Source organism: Tupaia chinensis, unplaced genomic scaffold (genome assembly GCF_000334495.1).
Source record: "Tupaia chinensis unplaced genomic scaffold, TupChi_1.0 Scaffold000063_1, whole genome shotgun sequence".
Classification (NCBI taxonomy): domain Eukaryota; kingdom Metazoa; phylum Chordata; class Mammalia; order Scandentia; family Tupaiidae; genus Tupaia; species Tupaia belangeri.
Window position 1 is genome coordinate 3,576,126 of NW_006159521.1, and position 5,564 is coordinate 3,581,689.

Consider the following 5,564-nt stretch of genomic DNA (forward strand, 5'->3'; position numbering starts at 1 on the left):
AGTATCAATCATGATGACCTCAAAATCCTCCCCTTCACTGCCCTCTACCAAATGTCACTTAATCCTGGAACGTACAGTCCTAACTCTGCAGTTAGACCTCCTTCAGTCATATGTGCGATCTCCCTTTATAACTGACCACTCCCTCTACGTGTGCTGTCAGACCTCCCCCGTGTCTGACCGCTCCCTCTACGTGTGCTGTCAGACCTCCCCCGTGTCTGACCGCTCCCTCTACGTGTGCTGCCAGACCTCCCGTGTGTCTGACCGCTCCCTCTACGTGTGCTGTCAGACCTCCCATGTGTCTGACCACTCCCTGTACATGTGCTGTCAGACCTCCCCCGTGTCTGACCGCTCCCTCTACGTGTTCTATCAGACCTCCCCCGTGTCTGACCGCTCCCTCTACGTGTGCTGCCCCCCCCTTCTCCGTGTCCTGCCATCCCCCCCCGTGTCTGACCGCTCCCTCTACGTGTGCTATCAGACCTCCCCTGTGTCTGACCGCTCCCTCTATATGATATTAAATCTGCATGTGCTATCAGATCTCTGTATCTAACCACTCTCCCTATGTGATATCAGATCTCCTCTGTATCTGACAGCTCCCTCTCTGTGATGTTAGACCTCCCTCTATCTCACAGTTCCCTCTCCATGTGATACCAGATCTCTTCTGTATCTTAGTCTCTTTAGAGCTGATATTCGTCTCCCCCTGTATACAATAGCTCCCTCTATTTTTATGTCAGGTCTTATAGCTCTCTCAGGACATCTGGGCACCTCGGTCCTTCCATTACACTAGGCCACAGAGTCAAAGGTCAGATCAATATTCCATGACTATTGGCAGAGTCCTGAAAACCAAGTGGCCTGAATTTCCCTGTGGTAAAGGGGAGTTGTCCTCTTTGTTCTACAGACTTCAGCCTGTGCTACTCTGAAGCCCTCAGCAATCACCGAAGCCCAGATGTTGCCTTCTGCCTGTGACTAATCAAATCAGAGAAGACACATGTGACATTGCGGTGGCGACCTCCAGCTTTGGTGCTAGAAAGCTTCATCCACAATGGTGCAAATACGGATCAGAAGTATCCAGGCTGTGAACATGTTCTCCTCCTCCTGGGCCTTAGTCTTGCTGGCGATAGGAATCATCGTGAATGACTGGGTGGGACTGACCTCCCAAGCAGAGACGTAAGTAGTCAAGAGACACCACAGTCCGTGGATGACGTGCTGCCCTGTTATCTGGCCAGAAGGTCTGGACTAAACTCCAAAAAGAGATGAGTGGAGCGGAAGGGTTCATCTTTCCTTGACTTTCATTCATCTCACTGACTCGCCCGGTATTCTCTGGTCTTCCTCGGGCAGCGTGCAGTGTGCCCCCTTTCATGACACAGTCAAAGTGGACTCCAAACGTACCATTTGCGTGTTTGTGAGAAAAGCGTAGAGGCTCGCAGACCGAATCGCTGGGCATTGAGAAGTCCTTACTGTAGCAATGGGTGGTAGGTTCGGCTAGGGCTTGGGGCATGAAAGAGAGGTGGCTGGCAGCAAGGTCACAGGTCCTATTGCCACTAGATGAGGACAAGGTGAACCAGAGTAGTTAACAAGAAATGAGTTCTGTGAGAAATGGACGAGAAAGAAACAGAGACACCGAGCTAGTGAACAGTTTCTTCCGGTTCTCTTATTCACTCTAATGTTCCCGGCCATCCCCTTCCCTCCCCCTTCTTTTCTTTTCTATTTAATCAGATCTCCACCCTCTTCCCATTTCTACCTAGAGCTGTGTGGACTTCAGGTGGGAGTGAGCCTAGAAGAGATGCCTGTCCTCTCAGTGCACTTTCTGCTTTCCAACAGATAGCCTGGAGGTGGTTAGGATCCTGATGATTTTGGTCCTCAGCTTTTCCTTCTTTCTTAACTTGTTCCTGGGTTTGGAATTCACCAATATGATTCCTCAAAATAAATATGTACTCCTCCTGGCTACTTCCTCGGCTTCCTCTCAGGTAACTTCCTGGTTCCGCTCTCATACCTGTGGGGGTGTGCTTGGTTTGTGGACGCAGGCGGCCAGCTCTGCTTGGTGCTCTGATTCAGACATTTATGCGGCTTCTGCATCTGATCTGCCACTACGTCCTGGGACGAGGGGCAGTTGGACAGGGTGGAGGCTGGGAGCCCTCTCGATCTCGGGTGAAGACTTGAATCTAATAAGAGCCACAGTTCCTCCAAAGGGACTCTTTTCTCCTTTTGTCTGGACAACCAGGTGCCCTTATGCTCTTCGCACTCTTACTGTACCACAGAAGCTGGAAAAAGGCAAGTCTGTGTACTTCTCCAGCTACAAGACGGCCTGGATCACTGTCACTTCCTACTTAAATGTTTTCTTCTTTTTTGCCAGTGGTGAGTGTCTGAATTCACTCTCTGAAGTCAGTTCCTATGAGGACAGAGCTGGTGGTCAGGCCCGTGTGCCACGTTCGGTAGCTGCCTCGAAGGGTTCCTCCTCTTCGCCACCTTTTCATCTGTCCTTCATGTCCTCCCTTTTGATGTCCACCTCGTCCATTCCTCTGTTCACCTCTGGCCTGTGGGAACGACACAGGACACCTTCCCGGACCCCGCGGCACTCTTCAGCCTCTCCGATGCCCTCCTGTGCCCGCACCACCACTTTGCGCTGCCTTGAATTGTCTATTTGCGAACAAAGAACACCTTCATTGTCTTTTGCTGCTGAGTCCTATGGGACAAAACGATTGACTGTATAGTACCCAGGGCTGTCAAAATCTGTGTCCCAACCTGGTTGCCTGCAAACTTTCTCAGTTTCTATTAACAGTGACACACTCACAGGCTAAGATCTCCATCCTTCAACAAATAAAAACCATGAAGATGGGTCAGCCAAGTGACATGGTGGTTAAGGCAGCTGGATCCCACGGCTGACTGCACATTTCAGGACTCAGACCAGGCAGCTCAAAAAGCTTGCCAGGCGCATGTGCATGCATGCCCAAAATTCTGAGGAGGATGGAAGAGAAGGGGTTGTAGCATTGCCGTGGCTCCTAAGTGGGTGTGAGAGGGCTTTCTCACTTTTTCTCTCTCTCTGGTAAGTGCACATACCCTATAACAACAACAATTAAAAAAAAAAATCAAGAAGTGATTTCAAACTCCATACCTGACCACCAAGGACCAACCCTTCCAATTTCCCACCATCAAAGACATGGAAACTCTGCAGCTTGTCCAGTTGGCTGGCACCTCTGGGTCTCTGGGTCTCAGTGACTGAGGCATAACAGCCAATGGTATGAAACAAGTACTAAGGACCTTCCTCCACATCTCTACTCCAACAGGAATTGTTGCAGCAAAGGCAGACTGGTATCCTGACACACACACTGCTGTCTCAAGGCCCGAAGGCTTCCCATCATCCCTGGCAGTATTTCTAGGGCCTTTATGCCAGCCTCCAAGGCATCCTGAGAGGGTTTCTGAGGTTTTCAGAAAGACTCCATGACTTTCTTTTACTGGTTTTAGGGGGTTTGTGTTAAGATTTTAATTAATTCTTTTCAAGAACCATAAAACTTGTCATGGTTTCTAAAACTTCTAATCAGAGGTTACAAGGCTCACCGGCAGAGGCCAAAGATTTATTCTGTGGCCGTTTTAGACATTTCAGGTAGCATCTCATAACAGTGTCTTCTTCAAAGACTCAGGGAGTAGTTGATTAATCAGCGGACTTCTAGGAAGGGTCTTACCAGCATGTATGTTCCTCAGCCATCTACTTTCATTCATTCATTCATTCAGCAAACATTTAAAGAGGATCTACTATGGGCCAGGTGGTGCCATGGCAGTTAAGGTGGCTGGATCCCATATAGTCAACTACAATTTGAGTCCTGGACCCAGTGGCTTAAAAACCTTACAAGTGCATGTGTGTGCATGCCCAAAATCCTGAAGGAAGGGAGAGCTGGGTGAGAAGAGATTGTGGCATGACCGTACCCCAAGGAGACTGCTTCTTCCCTTTCCTTCTCTGGTGAGCTCACACACCATCTGGCAAAAATTAAGAAACAAGTAAGTAAAAGGAACAACATCTGCAACCAGGAGGCACACTAAGAGAGGCAAGACCAGGGTCCAACTAGCATGGCGGGCTTTCAGAGGGGTAGTAGGTCATCTTTGCCCTCTGAATCCGCAGTATGGGCATGTCTCCCTAAAACCATAGTGATGCTCTTCGGTGCTCCTTACTTATCCTCATTTCTATGTCCTTCAACAGGTCAGAGAAGTCCTGATGGGGTCTTTGAAAGTATGTGACATTGCAGTGGATACCAGGATTTAGCTGGGAGAGGCCATGCCTGGCAGAGGAAGAACAGTAATAACATATCATTGCTGTGTAACAGCTATCATTCTAAGCCTTCTACATGTACAGAACTCACTTTACCTGCCCAACGTCCCTGTGTGGTAGGTACTGTTAGTTCTGCATCATTTTACAACTGAGGAGACTAGAAAACAAAGGTTTTAAGTAAGTGGCCCAATGTCACCCAGAAAGTATAACAACAAGACTTAAACTCTAGTGGTCTGGTTAGAGACTGAGCTCCAACACCTATCCTCTTCTAGAGACTGGAAACTTCTATGACAAGACTTCATTGCCTATCAATTTTCTTTTCTTCCTTGTAAGTTTTCTTCCACTGGATTGGTTCAGCTGCTGCTGATCATTCTTGGCCATGGAGAGTGGAGACAGCAGGGCTGTCTGTTATTCCTTCTCTCTATCCTCCTGAGACAGAATTTTCTCTCTCACTTTTCCCTCCCTCTCCCAGTCAGTCAACACTTTCTAACTTGGTCTGTATTCTACTTGTCCTTCTCAGTCTTGAGGCTCCTCTTATGTCTTCTTCCTTTTCCCTTAGAGCTGAGAATGAATGGGAGGGCTAGTGTGGCAGACGAGTCAGCCCACAAGGTCAGGGAGTCTCTGGGGGGTGAGCAGGTGCAGCCTTAGTGTTTGAATCCCCCATGTTTCTGGCTGCTGTGGGGATGGCTCTCTGACACTGCTACCCCCACTCTTGTTTTAGATCACTTTGTCTTTCATCACTCTTCTCTGCTACCAGTCTCCCCTCGTCACATCATTATCTACTATTCACTCCCCTTTTGCTGCAGTACCTGTTTTTCCCTGACTGGTTTTCCTTCTTCCATTGCATGCCTATATGTGGAATTTTTATTTTCTCAGTTTACTCTTTGTGTACCTTTCTGAAGGTATGTATGTCTGTGTTTCTTGCCTCCTTTTTTTTCTTTTCTTTTCAGTAGAGCCAGGAGAGGAACGGGAGCTCACTACGTACACCAGAATAGAACTCACTCTCTTTCAACATGATTTCAAGGCCTTTGCCTCTGTCTCCAGCTTCCACTCTAACACGATGCTGCAACCATAGGAAACTTAACTGTCTGCTTAAGTGCACGTTCCCTTTTACAGGTACTATTTCCTCTGCTGAGAAGACTTTTACTACCTCACTCCCAGTATTCAGTCAGCTCCTACTCATTCTTCCAGCCTCAGACAGCTTCCTCTAGAAGACCACCCCCCAACTGAGATTGTCTTTCTTGTGTGTGCTTCCACCCATATTTCCATTTGTAGGTGATGATCGTGTGTGCTGCATTTGCCTGTT

At 48.3% G+C, this 5,564-nt stretch overlaps 1 pseudogene; it reads left to right on the forward strand.

Annotated features, from left to right (window-relative positions):
• Positions 1 to 1,039: 1,039 nt before the first annotated feature.
• LOC106736394 (uncharacterized) lies at positions 1,040 to 2,792 on the forward strand (annotated as a pseudogene).
• Positions 2,793 to 5,564: the final 2,772 nt, after the last annotated feature.